At 43.8% G+C, this 21,204-nt stretch overlaps 1 protein-coding gene across 2 annotated transcripts in view; it reads right to left on the bottom strand.

Moving 5' to 3' along the window:
* The window catches only part of GATA4 (GATA binding protein 4), an 80,977-nt gene that overhangs the window by 32,201 nt on the left and 27,572 nt on the right, over positions 1-21,204 (bottom strand). Inside the window, exon 1 of one of the 2 annotated variants that reach the window (XM_072143809.1) lies at positions 1,198-1,302. The exons of the other annotated variant lie outside the window; for it this stretch is intronic. The gene's annotated coding sequence lies outside the window, so the exon portion shown is untranslated. Of the gene's footprint in view, positions 1-1,197; positions 1,303-21,204 lie in introns of those variants that run through there. 2 annotated transcript variants of the gene reach the window in all.

Here is a 21,204-nt window from a genome sequence, read left to right on the forward strand (position 1 = left end):
CCTAAATTCTTATCTCATTTTTACTCCTTATTAGACAGTGGAAAAATTAATTTTCTCGAAAATCTAATTATAGATCAATCATTACACTTGGTTACATAGTGAAGGATCACTTTACCGTGATGCAAGATGTTCTTATTATTTTTCTTGATTCTTTAATATATTTATGTGTATATAAATAGATTTCTGTATATACCCATATAATTGTATACCAGCATATTTCATCATTAATACTATTACTAATAGATGTGTATAGGGTTATATATTTAATTATATTGATATATTCGGGGGTTATAAATCTTGTCTCCCTCCTCGGTGACCCAGAGGTGCAGGGCAGTGAATTGTCAGTATTGGAGACGACACTGGTGACTATTAAACTCCACTTGGCCGAGGTTACAGTGAGGGATATCAGGGATTATTCACACAGTGCTGCTATCACCTGCGCCCCCTCCTCTGTGTGTGACAGATAAGAGCAGATAGTGGAGGGGCAGAGGTGGCTGTGTATGAGGCATTACTACTACAACTATCCTCCTCCCCAGGAGACTCAGGGGTCCCTGCACCCTGCCCGCCATGCCCCTGCTATGCACTCCTGAATGAATCACATAATGGGGCAGGTTATGTTGTATTAGTTAACCCATAGATGCCCCCCTCAGTGTGCAATCACTAGGCACCCCCTGCCCTCTGTGCCCCTCTAACAACCTCACTGTGACACAGTACAAGCCCCTCATCTGTGCCCCTCCAGTGCCTGAAAGCTTGTCTGCCAGTCTCTGCCCCTCATGGCAAACACGAATGCACCACTTCTGTGCAACTTGTACTCCACTTGTGCCCCTTTGCACCACCCTGTGACACAACTCAAGCACCTCTGCCACTTCTGTGCCACCTTACTCTGCCCCCTATTAGCACCACGAATTCAGCCTTCCACTTCTGTGCCACTCTTGTGCCACTTTACCTTCTTGTGACCCTTCTCCACCCTGTGACACAGTACAAGCCCCTGTGCCATCCCTGCGCACCTCATGTGCCACCCCTGTGCCAGAATGATTGTCAGTCTTTGCCCCCTCCTGGCACCATGCACTCTTATTATTACACCACTCACTGTTAGTGCCATTTTTTAACCCTTTGCACTCAATCTATAAAAAAAAATCCACCATCTGCCCACCCCCTGTGGGTTTGCAATTAGCCTGAACCCCCCAAATGACCAACCTTGAGACAGCAGGGGGGCAGCTCCAGGCTCCAGCAGGGCTCCCAGCAGTGGATCCCACACTCCCAGTGCTCTCCCAGTCTCCTGCACTCTCTGTGCACTGGTGGTGACTGGCTTCTCACCATCACGTGGGGTTACAATATCTATTTCACCATCAGCAGGCGCCAGGACTCAGTCCTGTGCAAAACACAGCAGCCAAAGTCCAAAGCTTCCAGCACTGGAAACTCAAATATGTATCTAAGCTCCAAGATGTATCCCCTATGCCCAAGGGCCCCCGTGTATAGCAACTTCTCCCTGCCTGGGGGTGAATGCTGCAGCTCTCTAGCAGGGGGCACATGCACGCCCGGATCAGCTCCTCTATTATAAAGCCATTACCCCCTGGGCTCCTATAATGACTTCATAGAGATGTCCCAGACAATCTATTGGAAAGGCCATTATATGGGATATCACTCGGGACTTGACATTTGGTAAATAGATGTTATTTATGGGGCTCCATTATATGAGCGGGGATGGGGTGAGGACAGTCCCTCCATCTCTTATCTTCAGGACCAGTTCATTAACCTACAATGATGATGATAATAATGGCCTCACACTGCTGGGGGTGATTGTCACTTCTCAGGTACATGTCATGTACTACTGGGGAGTCCCTGCATCAACATACAATCATCTATGGGGGGAGGGGGCAGCTGGTGTCTCTATATACTAAAGTCCTCATAGCAGAAGGAGTATACAGGATAAGACAAGAGGGGAATGATTGATAGATATAGAACATATATACAGCTGTAAGATAGGCATGGAGATAGATGATTTATAGATAGATGATTGATAGAAAGATAGATACATACATGATAGATAGATAGATAGATAGATAGATAGATATGAGATAGATAGATAGATAGATAGATAGATAGGAGATAGATAGATAGATAGATAGATAGATATGAGATTAGATAGATAGATAGATAGATAGATAGGAGATAGATAGATAGATTTGAGATAGATAGATAGATAGATAGATAGGAGATTAGATAGATAGATAGATAGGAGATAGATAGATAGATAGATAGATAGATAGATTTGAGATAGATAGATAGATAGAAGATAGATAGATAGATAGATAGATAGATAGATAGATAGATAGATATGAGATAGATAGATAGATAAATATGAGATATATATGAGATAGATAGATAGATAGATAGATAGATAGATAGATAGATAGATATGAGATAGATAGATAGATAGATAGATAGATAGGAGATAGATAGATAGATAGATAGATAGATATGAGATAGATAGATAGATAGATAGATAGATAGATAGATAGATAGATACGAGATAGATAGATACGAGATAGATAGATAGATATGAGATAGATAGGAGATAGATAGATAGGAGATAGATAGATAGGAGATAGATAGATAGGAGATAGATAGATAGATAGATAGATAGATAGATAGGAGATAGATAGATAGATAGGAGATAGATAGATAGATAGATAGATAGATAGGATAGATGAGAGCAGGAATCGGTAGATAGAAAACACATATAGATATACGATACATAGATAGATATAGACAGAAGATAGATAGACTGATCGAGATATATAGATGATCGAGATATATAGATGATAGATAGATAGATAGATAGATAGATAGATAGATAGATAGATAGATAAATATGAGACAGATATGAGATAGATAGATGAAAGATAGATAGATAGATAGATAGATAGATAGAGATATATAGATGATAGATAAATAGATATGCGATAGATATGATAGATGAAAACGAGGTTAATATATAGATACATCTCTGATTGATAGATATATATGACCTATATAGTTAGATAGATAGGAGATAGATAGAAATGCAGATATCATAGATGTATCCATAAAGTAGATATGAGTAGGCATAATATCGAAATAAATCTAGACTAAGATATACAGGTATATAGTTCATTGATAGATATATATATATAAATAGATAGATAGATAGATAGATAGATAGATAGATAGATAGATAAATAGATAGATAGATAGATAAATAGATAGATAGATAGATAGAATCTTGAGGCCTGTATAATTACAGTGATCATGATGAGGGTGATAGTTATCACTGATTACTTATACATTGTATTAATATTTATTTGAAAAACTACAAGTCCCAGCCCTAGAGGACAGTATGTGAGCAGGTGACCTGGGAGAAGCTCCTTATGTATCAGGTGATTACACTGACAATTATTAACCCCATATTAGGGACATATGATGAGGCTGATATTAGGGCTGGGGCTCCGGTGACCTTGTACTGTAGCCCTTCTGCTGATGTGCAATATACACAGATATCTACCATATAATACACCTGCTGCTGGGGAACTACTACTCCCAGAAATCCCCGGGGATAAAGAGAAGAGGACAGTGTAGGATGTCCCGCACTCCCATCACCATGATACTACTACATATAAATGTGTACACTGCCTGCAGGACCCGTATAAGAGTGACAGGGTTATTACATACATTCATTTAAAATGATTAGTTTACAAATTAGATATATAGACAGCTAGATACAGACTATAGATCGATCGATAGATATATAGATACTGTAGATAGATGGATTGATAGCTGTAGATCGATAGATAGTTACAGTAGATCCATAGATAGACACTGTAGATAGTTGTATATATACGGTAGATAGATAGATGCTGTAGATCGGTAGGTAGAAAGAGATAAATACTGTAAACTGATGGAGATAGATAGATGGATGATAGATAAATAGATAGATAGATATAGAGAGATAGATAGATATAGAGAGATAGATAGATAGATATGAGATAGATAGATGATAGATAGATGATAGATAGGAGACAGACAGACAGATAGATAGATATAGAGAGATAGATAGATATGGAGAGATAGATAGATAGATATGAGATAGATATGAGATAGATAGATAGATAGATAGATAGAAGATAGATAGATAGATATGAGATAGATAGATAGATAGATAGATAGATAGATAGATAGATATGAGATAGATAGATAGATATGAGATAGATAATAGATAGATAGATAGATAGATAGATAGATATGAGATAAATAGATAGATAGATAGATAGATATGAGATAGATAGGAGATAGATAGATGATAGATAGATAGATAGATAGATAGATAGATAGATAGATGATAGATAGATAGATAGATAGATAGGAGATAGATAGATAGATAGATAGATAGATAGATAGATAGATATGAGATAGATAGATAGATATGAGATAGATAGATAGATAGATAGATAGATAGATATGAGATAAATAGATAGATAGATAGATAGATAGATATGAGATGGATAGATAGAAAACTAGTCAACTAAAAATGAAATAGACAGATAGTTTAGTATATATAGATAAATTAAATAGAAAGACGATTGATATCACTGATGTATATGAGGCGAAATAAAAACAAAAACTATGAATATTTTCTACATTTGTATTGTAATATTAATTATTTTTTCTGATTTAGGATTTAGATATAATAAATTATTGAGAAATATAAATATTCATAAATAGAAACAGCAATGTAGAGACACAGAACACCCGGGGATATATCACAGCGCATTGTGTGTAGCTGAGGGTTCGGTGCTGTGTATTATGGGACATATATTATGGATACAAAGGGGCAGATTACTAATCCAAATCCCGCGGGATCCTGCCCCATAATCTCTCCAGTGTACAGTATATTCCCGGCAGGAGCCCTCCATATACCACATGTGTGGTTTGGTGCTGGTACAGAGGCCTATTTATATATAGATTTTTATGATTTATATTTATATTTTTGACACGTAAAATGCTGAAAAATAGAATATACTAAAAAAATAATAATAAAAACACATAATATAATATAATAAGCACATGCACAAGAGAAAGTAACGATTAGATATTATTATGTATTTATAGGAAATGAAATAAAACAAAAAACACACATATATAGGTGGGAATATATTTCGATCTAATGTGTTTGTGCGATGTATATATTTTTTATATAGTAAATTATATTTACCTTTTATTTTAAAATGAATATATATTTATATATTTTTTTTGTCATATATAAATAAATAAAACTAGTTTTATAAACCCCAAAAATATATAATTAATCTATATGTAGAAACATACACACAGCATATTTACAAAAAAAGTTGTATAGAAATTTATAGACCTATATTATCCTTGAATGTAATTTCAACTTTTTCATTTAACTTTTATAGAAATTGGAGAATAATTCGAAAAAAAAAGAATTAAGCTTATATATATATATATAGTGTAAATTGTAAATAAAATAATTACACAGCAAATTGCTTTTGTATTTTAATGGTCGAACTTTTATCTATGTATAAATACAATTACATAATAATACAAAATAATATAATACATATAAAACGCCTTATTAATGCAAAAATAATAATGTTAGTTTTAATAATAATTAAATATATGCATCATTGTATCCAGAATTGTATGACTGATACATAGTTATAGATCTGTAAAATGAATCGTCATCTCATAGATAATTCCATAACACTTCTACTAATAATATATAAGTTATTTTATCCATCCATATATGTATATATATATATATATATATATATATATATATATATATATAGTGCTAAATATATAATATAATAAATCTTCACATCATAGATAATTAATAATAACAGCAATAATAATAAAAAAATATATATATGTATGTATTACACACTAACAAAAAATTATATATATATATATATATATATATATATATATATATTGGGGTGCAGTATATGTGGGTTTTGGGGTGTATGTCCTGTATGTCTGGGAGCCTATAGACAGATATACATGTATACAGAGCAGTGCACTCCCCCTGTCAGTGTCATATTGATGAGGTGTCTGATGATTTGGGGGGAGGTGGGGGCTGCTGTGTGTCGGGGGGTGTCTTCCTGCAGCCTCTGTCAGACTCTCAGGCGCTGGAGTGACAGCTCTGCTACACACTGAGACTGCTCTGGACTCAGGAAAGAGACAGCAGGCCGGGAAGACCCCTGACAGCAGACCCCCAGACTGTCTGAGCCCTGACCTCCAGCCCTGCCGGTCATCACATCCTACACACATATCGTGATCACCACAGACATATCCCGACACAGACAGATACTACAGCAAGAGCATGGGAAATGCAAGGAGATAGACTATCCCCTATTCCCTCTCCTTCATCATTTATATATAATATATCCAGCTAAAAACTGTCTATATACACACTATATGTATATATATATACACACTGTATATACCTGTAACACCAGCAAATACAATGTGATCTGTGAACATTTTTCTAATAAAATTACGATGTAAGATCACAGCATATACATAAAATACACAACAATAATCTATCCAGAGGTGACGCATCCACAGCACTAAGAATCCTACAAGGAACATCCATGATGCGTGACCACAGTCCTGCACATTACACGCGATATCATCACACTATCAATGTATATATATATATATTATAAACAACAATTGTTATTTGTCTTTGCATAGTTTACAATTAAGTAGCCACAGAAAATAAGACAATCTTACAGTATTATCAATATGCTGACACATACATATTTGTCAATTTTCACAATAGTACAGCACATTTATAACCTATTACATTTTTTTTGCTTATCATCTTCACAATCTCTAATATATCTATCCTCTATTATATCAATCCAACGCATATCCACCCATTTGGTGTCTATCTTAGCATCTATCTCTTCTTTTTGCCTTCTATCTACAGAAAATAGGACAAAAGCTGCTGCAGAGCCAAATGTTCCGGGCGACAGGACCTCCAATCTATACTGAAGTAATGGCCGCAGACTAACAATTAGGGGAAAATAAAATAATCCCCATCCATATCCGTCCAGGTTTTGAGTCATGGGATGGGAAGACTATCTATCTAATTCCTAAATAATGCAAAACTGCAAATCCAAAAATGGTGAAAATTGGGTTGAGTGTATTCCAAAACAGGCGACGGTTTGGAATAAAGATTGTTATAAACTGAAAATTCACCTGTTTTAGAATAAATCCCATTTTTCACCATTTTTGGACTTGGAGCACTGCCTTATTTTGGCATTGGATGTTTACAACCTGGACTCTAGGGCTCCTGCAACCCCTTTTTGTTTCTAAGAGCTGAATGTGACACTGTGGGGGTCATTTATCATTTTTCCTTTTCTTGCCTTTGGTGTTTTTGCCCCTTTTTTGCTGCGTAATCATCTGTTTTTGCGCCTATTTTGCACTTTTTTTGGAATGTTACGCCTCAATTCGCCGTGTGCTGTTGCGCCCTATTGGTCATTACATTGCGCCTCTTTACAGACGTTTGCGCCCGATTTATTATACTATTGCGTTTATACGAACGCAACTAATTGCACAATAGCACGCCAGTCCTGACGATGCCTAAGAAAAGCAATGGTTATGATTTGCCCAACAAATTGCGCCATTTTAAAAATGTATATACATATATATACACAATTACATGAAAATAATACAAAATAATATAATACATATAAATAGGCTCATTAATATAAAAATAATAATGCTAGTTTTCATAATAATTAAATCTACGCATAATTGTATCCATCATTGTATTACTGATACATAGTTCTAGATCTGTAAAATGATTTATGAAGATGAATTATTATCTCATTGATAATTCCATAACAATTCTACTAATTATCATCGAAATAATCATAAATATATTAATTATTATAATGACACACCAGTCCTGACCGTGCTTAGGAAAGGCAATGGTATGATTTGTGCAACAAATGGCGCCATTTAAAATATTTGCGCCTAAAAAGTATCAAAAAAACCTGCATTTGACAAAGAGCCGAAACTACAAAGACAAAAGAGGTGCAAAAAAGCAAAGAAAATGGGGCAAATCAAAGAGAAACTAAAGGAAAATGTGATAATTGACCCCCCCCCCCCCCCGCTAATGTCAGTATATACACAACTGTCTCTGGTCAGGTTCACACTACAGTATTCTGGTCAGTATTCTGCATCAGTATTTGGAAGCCTAAACATTAGTCTATCCAAAAGAGTAAAGATTCATACAAATCTTCCTTTATACTTGTTCTCAGTTGGATTCCCTCCAGGATTTGGTGCTGATGTACAATATTGCTGTGTGACTGAATGTCCGTGATCCCCACTATCATACATATTACATACACCCTATATAACCATAAATAATACTTGTATGTTATCAGCTATCACTCTCCTCCCTGTATACAGTCTCAGAGGTTAATAATTGGTGATATATGAGTCAATGGCTCCATGTGGGAGGAGGATCAGTAATGTGGAAGTGAGAGGTGTCCGTCCCTGTCCGTCCTCGTCCGGCCCCCTCCTGCCCCGTCCTGCCCCTCCTGCCCTGTCCTGCCCCTCCTGCCCCGCCCTGCCCCCTCCTGCCCCATCCTGCCCCCTCCTGCCCCGTCCTGCCTCGTCCTGCCCCCTCCTGCCCCATCCTGCCCCATCCTGCCCCTCCTGGTGATGGGGTTATGTCCATGTGTCAGGAAGCCTCTGTACCTCTGGCCACAGGTGACATTGTCACTATGATGGGATCTTCTGAGGTGTCACTACAGTGAAAGGAAGATGTAATAAAGTCATTGTGACTCTTTCCAACAATTGTCTGGAGATGACACAACGCCCAGTACTATGGAGCAGAGAGAGGAAAGACATCAATGTGCACAGGGGGGGGAGGGGGGGGCACATTTACTTAGAAATTCGGAAAATGCACTAAAAGTGCGACATCCGTGTATAATGCTGCGTGCGGCGATTCACTAAGATCATGCGCCAAAAATCATGAATGTGTCGCTTCACCGCTCAGGTCCGACAGAGTTCACCAACTTTTTTGTGCTGCACCTGTAACATATACAATGTAATACAACGCTCGGTCCGAATCAGTGGGACCGTCTGATGGCGCGCACCCTAAGTTATCTGCACCTGCGCCACAAAAAGGTTTCATGCGCCACAATCCCAAAGCACAAACTACCTGTGCAAGACATTTTAGCCATGAAGAATGTGAACAGTCCGGATAAAGTGCATCGCAAAGCCCTTAGCAAATGTGCCCCAGTGACTGCACCAGCAGCAGAATAGTGAGTGCAGCTCTGGGGTATAATACAGGATGTAACTCAGGATCAGTACAGGATAAGTAATGTCATGTATGTACACAGTGACTGCACCAGCAGAATAGTGAGTGCAGCTCTGGGGTATAATATAGGATGTAACTCAGGATCAGTACAGGATAAGTAATGTCATGTATGCACACAGTGACTGCACCAGCAGCAGAATAGTGAGTGCAGCTCTGGAGTATAATACAGGATGTAACTCAGGATCAGTACAGGATAAGTAATGTCATGTATGTACACAGTGACTGCACCAGCAGCAGAATAGTGAGTGCAGCTCTGGGGTATAATACAGGATGTAACTCAGGATCAGTACAGGATAAGTAATGTCATGTATGTACACAGTGACTGCACCAGCAGCAGAATAGTTAGTGCAGCTCTGAGGTATAATACAGGATGTAACTCAGGATCAGTACAGGATAAGTAATGTCATGTATGTACACAGTGACTGCACCAGCAGCAGAATAGTGAGTGCAGCTCTTAAATATAATACAGGATGTAACTCAGGATCAGTACAGGATAAGTAATGTCATGTATGTACACAGTGACTGCACCAGCAGCAGAATAGTGAGTGCAGCTCTGGGGTATAATACAGGATGTAACTCAGGATCAGTACAGGATAAGTAATGTCATGTATGTACACAGTGACTGCACCAGCAGCAGAATAGTGAGTGCACCTCTGGAGTATAATACAGGATGTAACTCAGGATCAGTACAGGATAAGTAATGTCATGTATGTACACAGTGACTGCACCAGCAGCAGAATAGTGAGTGCAGCTCTGGGGTATAATACAGGATGTAACTCAGGATCAGTACAGGATAAGTAATGTCATGTATGTACACAGTGACTGCACCAGCAGCAGAATAGTGAGTGCAGCTCTGGAGTATAATACAGGATGTAACTCAGGATCAGTACAGGATAAGTAATGTCATGTATGTACACAGTGACTGCACCAGCAGCAGAATAGTGAGTGCAGCTCTGGGGTATAATACAGGATGTAACTCAGGATCAGTACAGGATAAGTAATGTCATGTATGTACACAGTGACTGCACCAGCAGCAGAATAGTGAGTGCAGCTCTGGAGTATAATACAGGATGTAACTCAGGATCAGTACAGGATAAGTAATGTCATGTATATGCACCAGCCGCAGAATAGTGAGTGCAGCTCTGGGGTATAATACATGCACTCTAGTTTGATCCCACACTATATCCAAAAATATACTTTGGAATCAGAATGGAATAGGGACTGACTTGATTTGTGTACAGATGTTCATGCTCTTCAAATAAATAATATTTTAGGTTACTACCAGTAGTCATGTAGGTCATGTCTGTACAGAAATTCCAAAAATCAAAAAGAAAATAGATCTGAAATAATAATAATAATGATAATTATTATTGTTATTATTATTAATCATTAGATTTCTGTGTAGTTCCATGGAACGTGGTTGTGGTTCGTTGCTGTATCACTGATTGTTGCTTTGATTACAGTGTATACTACGACATCATCAGGCAGCATGTGATGTCATTGCTCTGCTTCATGTGCTAGAACTTCTCTACTCAGCACATTAGTGATGGGAAGTCCGGCTCTTCTTACTGAGACAGTGCTGGCTGTCAGAGTGCTGGCTGCCTGAGTGCTGGCTGCCTGAGTGCTGGCTGTCAGAGTGCTGGCTGTCAGAGTGCTGGCTGTCTGAGTGCTGGCTGTCAGAGTGCTGGCTGTCTGAGTGCTGGCTGTCAGAGTGCTGACTGTCTGAGTGCTGACTGCCTGAGTGCTGACTGTCTGAGTGCTGACTGCCTGAGTGCTGACTGCCTGAGTGCTGACTGCCTGAGTGCTGGCTGTCTGAGTGCTGGCTGCCTGAGTGCTGGCTGTCTGAGCGCTGGCTGCCTGAGCGCTGGCTGTCAGAGCGCTGGCTGTCTGAGTGCTGGCTGTCAGAGCGCTGGCTGTCAGAGTGCTGGCTGTCTGAGTGCTGACTGCCTGAGTGCTGACTGTCTGAGCGCTGGCTGTCTGAGTGCTGGCTGTCTGAGTGCTGGCTACCTGAGAGCTGGCTGCTTTAGCGCTGGCTGTCTGAGCACTGGTGGCCTGAGTGCTCGCTGCCTGAGTTCTGGCTGCCTGAGTGCTATCTGAGCGCTGGCTGCCTGAGTGCTGGCTACCTGAGTGCTGGCTACCTTAGCACTGGCTGCCCAAATGCTGGCTGCCTGAGTGCTGACTCGTGGAGTGCTACCTGAGCTCTGGATGCCTGAGTGCTGGCTGCCTGAGTGCTACCTGAGTGCTGCCTGAGCGCTGGATGCCTGAGTGCTGGGTGCCTGAGTGCTACCTGAGTGCTGCCTGAGCGCTGGATGCCTGAGTGCTGGGTGCCTGAGTGCTACCTGAGTGCTGGCTGCCTGAGAGCTAGCTGCTAGAGTGAGAGGTGTCCTGCCCTGTCCTGCCCCGTCCTACCCCTCCTGCCCCGTCCTGCCCCATCCTGCCCCCTCTTGCCCCGTCCTGCCCCCTCCTGCCCCGTCCTGCCCCTCCTGGTGATGGGGTTATGTCCATGTGTCAGGAAGCCTCTGTACCTCTGGCCACAGGTGACATTGTCACTATGATGGGATCTTCTGAGGTGTCACTACAGTGAAAGGAAGATGTAATAAAGTCATTGTGACTCTTTCCAACAATTGCCTGGAGATGACACAACGCCCAGTACTATGGAGCAGAGAGAGGAAAGACATCAATGTGACACAGGGGGGGGGGGGGGGGGGCACATTTACTTAGTAATTCGGAAAATACACTAAAAGTGCGACATCCGTGTATAATGCTGCGTGCGGCGATTCACTAAGATCGTGCGCCAAAAATCATGAATGTGTCGCTTCACCGCTCAGGTCCGACAGGGTTCACCATCTTTTTTGTGCTGCACCTGTAACATATGCAATGTAATACAACGCTCGGTCCGAATCAGTGGGACCGTCTGACGGCGCGCACCCTAAGTTATATGCACCTGCGCCACAAAAAGGTTTCATGCGCCACAATCCCAAAGCACAAACTTCCATTTGGAGCCAAGTGGTCTGTGCAGCGAGGAGCCACTACAGTGATGGGGACAGACGGCCATAAGCCTTGGTCCTACAACTACCCATAGGCATCGCCAGCCTTACAGATGTCACATTCTCACAGAGCAGCAGCCAGCAGGGGGCGCCGTCCAATTCCCCACATGTCTCCAGTACCATCTCCTTGAATCCAGTTGAACCCATGGACTTGGTGCTCCCATGTAACTTCTTCTCATGTCCTCCAGCAGCTCCCAATGAGGCAGGGATAAAATATTCCAAAAGTGACTACCAAAAATTTGTATAGGATTTTAAAACAGCATCAACAATACATCTTTTTTTTTTTAACGCCTTTATGTAAGGTGGGTACCTATATAATGGCAGCTTAGATACAGCAGCCCAGCTCTATATAAAGTGGATGCCTATATAATAGCAGCTTAGATACAGCAGCCCAGCTCTATGTAAGGTGGGTGCCTATATAATGGCAGCTTAGATACAGCAGCCCAGCTCTATATAAAGTGGATGCCTATATAATAGCAGCTTAGATACAGCAGCCCAGCTCTATGTAAGGTGGGTGCCTATATAATGGCAGCTTAGATACAGCAGCCCAGCTCTATGTAAGGTGGATGCCTATATAATGGCAGCTTAGATACAGCAGCCCAGCTCTATGTAAGGTGGGTGCCTATATAATGGCAGCTTAGATACAGCAGCTCGGCTCTATGTAAGGTGGATGCCTATATAATGGGAGCTTAGATACAGCAGCCCAGCTGTATGTAAGGTTTATATTTGTCACCTATGACCTCCTTCCTATAAAGTCAGCTTTTAAAGCTATGCTAATGCACCTGAAGGGCTCTGGGGGTGTTAGCAGAGCCCCTCAGTGCTGTAGCCTCACACTGTGCTGGGGCACTTCCCCCTCCTACTGTATGGCTGAGGAAGCAGGTGCGAGTGGAGGATACAGTGTAAGAACCTGTGAAGCTGCTGCATGGAGGTTAATGCCCCCAGACCCCTTCTGGCCCATTATCATAATTTGAAAAGTTGATTTTAGAAGGAAGGAGGCAATGGATAACAAAATATAATAGGACTACCACAGTACTGGGAAATCTACCACCAGGATGAAGGATTGTAAACCAAGCGCTGACATACTGCTGTGTGTCCCCTCTGACAGGATCTGCTCTTCTTTTAGCTTCTTATGCCCTTGTTATGCCGCTTTAAAAATTATGTAACTGAGCCTCAGGGTCTCCGGGCTCCATAGCTGTTATATCAGCCCAGAGCTCCTCAAAATTCATTTACATATTTTTTTCTGTGAAAACAAGGGCATTAAAAACTAAAAGAAGAACGTATCCTGTGAAAGGGAGCACAAAACAGCACAGTGATTGGTTTTCAATCCTTAACCCTGGTGTTTAATTTCCATTAAGTGATCTGTGAGGCAGCGTGTGTTATAAATCTCAGTGCACAGAGTATGGTTAATGGATTTATGATGCTTAAATTGTAAGAAGTCAAAGTAGATCACAGTGTTGTTCAGAGGCTTGTGGTGCTGCTTGGCTTATGTACTTCATCAGAAACAGTGACCATTGGGCGCTACTTATGGTATCCCATCTATTTACCCAGCTATTTTTGGCCTGAATATTTTTTACCTACACAAGAACATCATCCGAATTTATATGAGCCCTGATTTTTTTTCCATTGGGATCGACAGTTAGAAAATAAATATATACAGGGATATAGAATGGAGGGGAGTGTCACCAGGTATAATATTTGTATAATATGTGTGGAATAGTTCAAAAATGATTCAAAAATTTTGGGTTACGTCGGGTGGGGTTGTATGAAGACTATGGTAGATGTGATGTAGCTGGACCGAAAATAAAAAAAAAATCCATCAACTAAATCACTTTTAGTTCTTAGTTGATGGAATTTCAAAAAGTTGGTCAACTTTTTGTTTCTTTTTGGCTTGTTTCTCGTAGATGAGGCAAAGAGTCACCATTTGCCTAAGAGTGGGATCTGATGGCGGCCACGGGTCGGGGGTCTTGGTCTGTACATGTACACTGGGCAGTATGGAAAAAGCTGTATGTACACAAGAGGTGAAGGATATATGTTCATTCTCCCAAGGACGGGCAGTTTTGAGAGAACTTCGCGCTCACATTCCAGAGTTGTGACAAGTGACAAGTCCTGACACTGAGCAGCCGCGCGCTCCGTGAGACACAAGGCAGATGTGACCGACACTGAGTCATAGCAAAAGTCAAAATGTAATTTGCTTAACACAACATGTTGTATTGTACCCACGGGGCCCCGCTGATGGGAGGGACGTCTCGCATTAGAAAAAGTTTCGGATTAGGAGACTTAGGGTCTTACATTTGACACCCAGGATAATGTGACGTAAGATGTGACCAGCCGGGGGTCTACAGTCATAAGGGATCATCACTTAAAGGGAAACTGTCACCAGATTGTACCCCACAAAACTACTAATCCCCTCGGATCGGGCATGAAATGTCCTTTCTAGAATCCCCTCTTTTATGGGAGTCGGTTGAGAGTCCAGATTCTTGCTAAGTGCTATCCACCTCAGGTCCGGTAGAATGACCCCACTGGGCGCGTTGTGGTGATTGTGGTCAGTGGACTCATCGGTGTCCAGAGTCTTGCTAAGTGCTATCCACCTCGGGTCCGGTAGAATGACCCCACTGGGCGCGTTGTGGTGATTGTGGTCAGTGGACTCATCGGTGTCCAGAGTCTTGCTAAGTGCTATCCGCCTCGGGTCCGGTAGAATGACCCCACTGGGCGCGTTGTGGTGATTGTGGTCAGTGGACTCATTGGTGTCCAGAGTCTTGCTAAGTGCTATCCACCTCAGGTCCGGTAGAATGACCCCACTGGGCGCGTTGTGGCGATTGTGGTCAGTGGACTCATCGGTGTCCAGAGTCTTGCTAAGTGCTATTCACCTCAGGTCCGGTAGAATGACCCCACTGGGCGCGTTGTGGTGATTGTGGTCGGTGAACTCATCAGAGTCCAGAGTCTTGCTAAGTGCTATCCACCTCGGGTCCGGTAGAATGACCCCACTGAGGCGCGTTGTGGTGACTGTGGTCAGTGGACTCATCGGTGTCCAGAGTCTTGCTAAGTGCTATTTACCTCGGGTCCGGTAGAATGACCCCACTGAGGCGCGTTGTGGTGATTGTGGTCAGTGGACTCATCGGTGTCCAGAGTCTTGCTAAGTGCTATTTACCTCGGGTCCGGTAGAATGACCCCACTGAGGCGCGTTGTGGTGATTGTGGTCAGTGGACTCATCGGTGTCCAGAGTCTTGCTAAGTGCTATCCACCTCAGGTCCGGTAGAATGACCCCACTGGGCACGTTGTGGTGATTGTGGTCAGTGGACTCATCGGTGTCCAGAGTCTTGCTAAGTGCTATCCACCTCGGGTCCGGTAGAATGACCCCACTGGGCACGTTGTGGTGATTGTGGTCAGTGGACTCATCGGTGTCCAGAGTCTTGCTAAGTGCTATCCACCTCGGGTCCGGTAGAATGACCCCACTGAGGTGCGTTGTGGTGATTGTGGTCAGTGGACTCATCGGTGTCCAGAGTCTTGCTAAAAGTTATCGGCCTCGGGTCTGGTTGAATTACCCCACTGAGCCGCGCTGTGGTCTTTGGACTCTGATGAGTCCAATCACCACAATGACCACAATGACCACAATGCACCTCAGTGGGGTCATTCTACCAGACCTGAGCCGGACAGCATTTAGCAAGACTCTGGACACCAATGAGTCCAATGACCACAATGACCACAACGCGCCTCAATTGGGTCATTCTACCGGACCCGAGATGGATAGCATTTAGCAAGACGCTGGGCACTCTACCGGACCCGAGGCGGATCGCATTTTGCAAGTCACCACTATTTACAAAAGAGCCAATCTATTCGGATGCTGAATGGTGACCCATCTTCATTGATAGACGGCTGCTTAATAACCATTCACATAACAATATTAGGTCTATCTCATTACCCCCTGATGAGCCCCATGGCGAAACATGGCATCGCGGGATCTTATGTATACTGCCTTACACAATTAATAACCTACCGGCAGTACCTACCGAGATTATAGACAGATAATGTATAATGTATGATATGCCGGATAATGTATAGTACTCTTGGAGCAATGGAGATGTGGGGTAATGTATTGAGGATATAGAATAATGTATATGAGATATAGGACATATGGGCTCATGTATTATAGATGTAGGATAATCTATAGGAGATTTGAGGTAAAGTATGTTGGATAATGTATAGATGATGTATAGGATACACTGGGGTAGACAGATGACATATAGGATATGTAGAAGGATTTCCAGGTTACATCAGTGATGGCCGTATATATGGACGGGGGAGACATTGGGCCAGATGTATTACTGTTCTGCGTTTAAGTGTAGTAGTTGCGCCTCTATTCCGGTGCATTGTTGCGCCTGAATTATCACAAGCTACAACCGTCTGTGATGAGTTCCTGCCTCTTATTAATCACTTTACTTTAGGCGGAGTTTAGGCGCAATGTTTGATTCACTCTCTTACATGTGATCCTCCTACAAGCTCCTCTCTGCTTCTCCCCCGCACCCCAGCATGAGAATGACCCCCACAGCAGCACCCAGGTGTGTGACACCCAGCACCCAGTGACCTCCTCAGCAGTGGCTTCTCCTGGAGGGGATCCCCCAGTGCTGGTCTCCTGCTGCCCCTCAGACACCAGTGTGGTCATCTGCAGCTTCTTCTCACTTCTCTTCTATCCTGCTACATGGGGACACTTCTCTGTCCTGTCTGCAGCTTCCACTCACTTCTCTTCTATACTGCTACATGGGGACACTTCTCTGTCCTGTCTGCAGCTCCCACTCACTTCTCTTCTATACTGCTACATGGGGACACTTCTCTGTCCTGTCTGCAGCTCCCACTCACTTCTCTTCTATCCTTCTACATGGGGACACTTCTCTATCCTGTCTACAGCTCCCACTAACTTTTCTTCTATCCTGCTACACGGGGACACTTCTCTTTATTATCTGCAGCTCCCACTTACTGCTCTTCTATCCTGCTACATGGGGACACTTCTCTGTACTGTCTGCAGCTCCCACTCACTGCTCTTCTATCCTGCTACATGGGGACACTTCTCTGTCCTGTCTGCAGCTCTCACTAACTTCTCTTCTATCCTGCTACACGGGGCACTTCTATGTCCTGTCTGCAGCTCCCACTCACTTCTCTTCTATCCTGCTACATGGGGACACTTATCTGTACTACCTGCAGCTCTTACTCACTTCTCTTCTATCCTGCTACATGGGGACACTTCTCTGTACTGTCTGCAGCTCTCACTCACTGCTCTTCTATCCTGCTACGTGGGGACACTTCTATGTCCTGTCTGCAGCTCCCACACACTTCTCTTCTATCCTGCTACATGGGGACACTTCTATGTCCTGTCTGCAGCTCCCACTCACTTCTCTTCTATCCTGCTACATGGGGGCACTTATCTGTCCTGTCTGCAGCTCCCACTCACTTCTCTTCTATCCTGCTACATGGGGACACTTCTCTGTACTATCTGCAGCTCCCACTCACTGCGCTTCTATCCTGCTACACGGGGACACTTATCTGTCCTGTCTGCAGCTCCCACTCACTTCTCTTCTATCCTGCTACATGGGGACACTTCTCTGTACTATCTGCAGCTCCCACTCACTGCGCTTCTATCCTGCTACATGGGCACACTTCTGTACTGTCTGTAGCTCCCACTCACTGCTCTTCTATCCTGCTAAACGGGGACACTTCTCTGTACTATCTGCAGCTCCCACTGACTCCTCTTCTATCCTGCTATATGGGGACACTTCTCTGTACTATCTGCAGCTCCCACACACTTCTCTTCTATCCTGCTACACGGGGCACTTTTCTGTCCTGTCTGCAGCTCCCACTCACTTCTCTTCTATCCTGGCACATGGGGACACTTCTATGTACTGTCTGCAGCTCCCACTCACTTCTCTTCTATCCTGCTACATGGGGACACTTATCTGTCCTGTCTGCAGCTCCCACTCACTTCTCTTCTATCCTGCTACATGGGGACACTTCTCTGTACTATCTGCAGCACCCACTCACTGCGCTTCTATCCTGCTACACAGGGACACTTCTCTGTACTGTCTGCAGCTCCCACTCACTGCTCTTCTATCCTGCTACACGGGGACACTTCTCTGTACTATCTGCAGCTCCCACTGACTCCTCTTCTATCCTGCTATATGGGGACACTTCTCTGTACCATCTGCAGCTCCCACACACTTCTCTTCTATCCTGCTACATGGGGACACTTCTCTGTACCATCTGCAGCTCCCACACACTTCTCTTCTATCCTGCTACATGGGGACACTTCTCTGTCCTGTCTGTAGCTCCCACTCACTTCTCTTCTATCCTGCTACATGGGGACACTTCTCTGTACTATCTGCAGCTCCCATTCACTTCTCTTCTATCCTGCTACATGGGGACACTTCTCTGTACTGTCTGTAGCTCCCACTCGCTTCTCTTCTATCCTGCTACACGGGGCACTTTTCTGTCCTATTTGCAAAATCCTACAATCCTACAAACTTCTCTTCTCTCCTGCTCGGAGCTGAGGCTTTTGCAGATTGTTTGTAAATAGAAGGTCATGATATGTAAACAGAGGCTGCATGTATTGTCTGTAGTGTCTGCTGAGCTCTGCTGCTGAGGGTAAGCTGCTCTGCACAAGAGCTCAGTGCTGCTTCTCAGTTAACACCACCTTGGGGCTGGAGTGTTTTTGCACCTAAATTGCATCTAAATGAACAAGTTGCTAATGATGAATGATTATTAGGAGCAGCAAAACATTTGGATTGATAGGATAAATGAGGAAAACCTGGTTATTTTTGCAGCGCGGCTAGTTAGGTGTTTAGTAGCAAAACTGGTGAGTGGAGAGATATTAGAAGGTAACATCCCGGGGTATTGATGGCAGAGATTATTAGTATTTTCCTCCTCCCTATCGCACATTACACACCAGTCCTTCTGCTTCTTGTCTAGAGGTTCCTCATTTTGCACATTAACCTTAGACCCTATTGATCGGCATCTATCATCGTGGAGACAGGATAAAGTGCACACTTTATTAGTCTATTGATCGGCTTCTATTTACTCAGCGCTCTATAGATTCTGCTAGATATGGCCCTGGGACCCTGCGGATGACTTTACTCGGAGCAATCCGTGTATTTATGGTTGTGTATCCCATAGATTTATCACACACCATCCACATGTAACAAAGTTACCGAACATCACGTCCGTCTGATACAATGTAACATATTACATGGGGGGGGGGGGGGTAGCGCCTTCACTGACAAAACATAATGTAACTAGATCTTCAACGTGACTATCATGGTTTAGACAACTACCTACCCCCCCCCCATCTTCAGCACAATCCCTGCAACTCCACCACAATCGCTTCACCTCAAGCATGACCTCTGCACGTTCTGCATGATCCCTGTACCTACAGCATTATATCTGCACCTCCCTTATGATCCCTGCACCTCCAGCACAATCCCTGCACCTCCAGCACGATCCCTGCACCTCCAGCACGATCCCTGCACCTCCAGCACAATCCCTGCACCTCCAGCACAATCCCTGCACCTCCAGCATGATCCCTGCACCTCCAGCATGATCCCTGCACCTCCACCATTATCCCTGCACCTTCCACATGATTCCTGCACCTCCAACATAACCCCTGCACCTCCAGCATGATCCCTGCACCTCCACCATTATCCCTGCACCTTCCAAATGATACCTGCACCTCCAACATGACCCCTGCACCTCCAGCAAGATCCCTGTACCTCCAGAATGAACCCTGCACATCCAGCATGACCCCTACACCGCCAGCATGATCCTCTGCTTCTCCAGCACAATCCCTGCACCTCCAGCATGACCTCTGCACCTCCAGCACGATCCCTGCACATCCACCATTATCCCTTCACCTCCAGTAGGATCCCTGCACCTCCAGCATGACCTCTGCTCCTCCAGCACAACCCCTGCACCTCCAGCATGACCCTTGCAACTCCAGCATGACCTCTGCTCCTCCAGCACAATCCCGGCACCTCCAGCATGATCGCTGCACCTCCAGCACAATCCCTGCACCTCCAGCATGATCCCTGCACCTCCAGCATGACCACTGCTCCTCCAGCACAACCCCTGCACCTCCAGCATGACCTCTGCTCCTCCAGCACAACCCCTGCACCTCCAGCAAGATCCCTGCACCTCCAGCATGACCCTTGCACCTCCAGCATGACCTCTGCACCTCCAGCACAATCCCTGCACCTCCAGCATGATCCCTGCACCTCCAGCATGACCCTTGCACCTCCAGCATGACCTCTGCACCTCCAGCACAATCCCTGCACCTCCAGCATGATCCCTGCACCTCCAGCATGACCACTGCTCCTCCAGCAGAACCCCTTCACCTCCAGCATGACCTCTGCTCCTCCAGCACAACCCCTGCACCTCCAGCAAGATCCCTGCACCTCCAGCATGACCCTTGCACCTCCAGCATGACCTCTGCTCCTCCAGCATAATCCCGGCACCTCCAGCATGATCCCTGCACCTACAGCACGATCCCTGCAGCTCCAGCACAATACCTGCACCTCCAGCATGACCCCTGCACCTCCAGCATGACCACTGCTCCTCCAGTATGACCCCTGCACCTCCAGCATGACCTCCGCTCCTCAAGCACAACCCTTGCACCTCCAGCAAGATCCCTGCACCTCCAGCATGACCCTTGCACCTCCAGCATGACCTGTGCTCCTCCAGCACAATCCCGGCACCTCCAGCATGATCCCTGCACCT

Source organism: Engystomops pustulosus, chromosome 3 (genome assembly GCF_040894005.1).
Source record: "Engystomops pustulosus chromosome 3, aEngPut4.maternal, whole genome shotgun sequence".
Classification (NCBI taxonomy): Eukaryota; Metazoa; Chordata; class Amphibia; order Anura; family Leptodactylidae; genus Engystomops; species Engystomops pustulosus.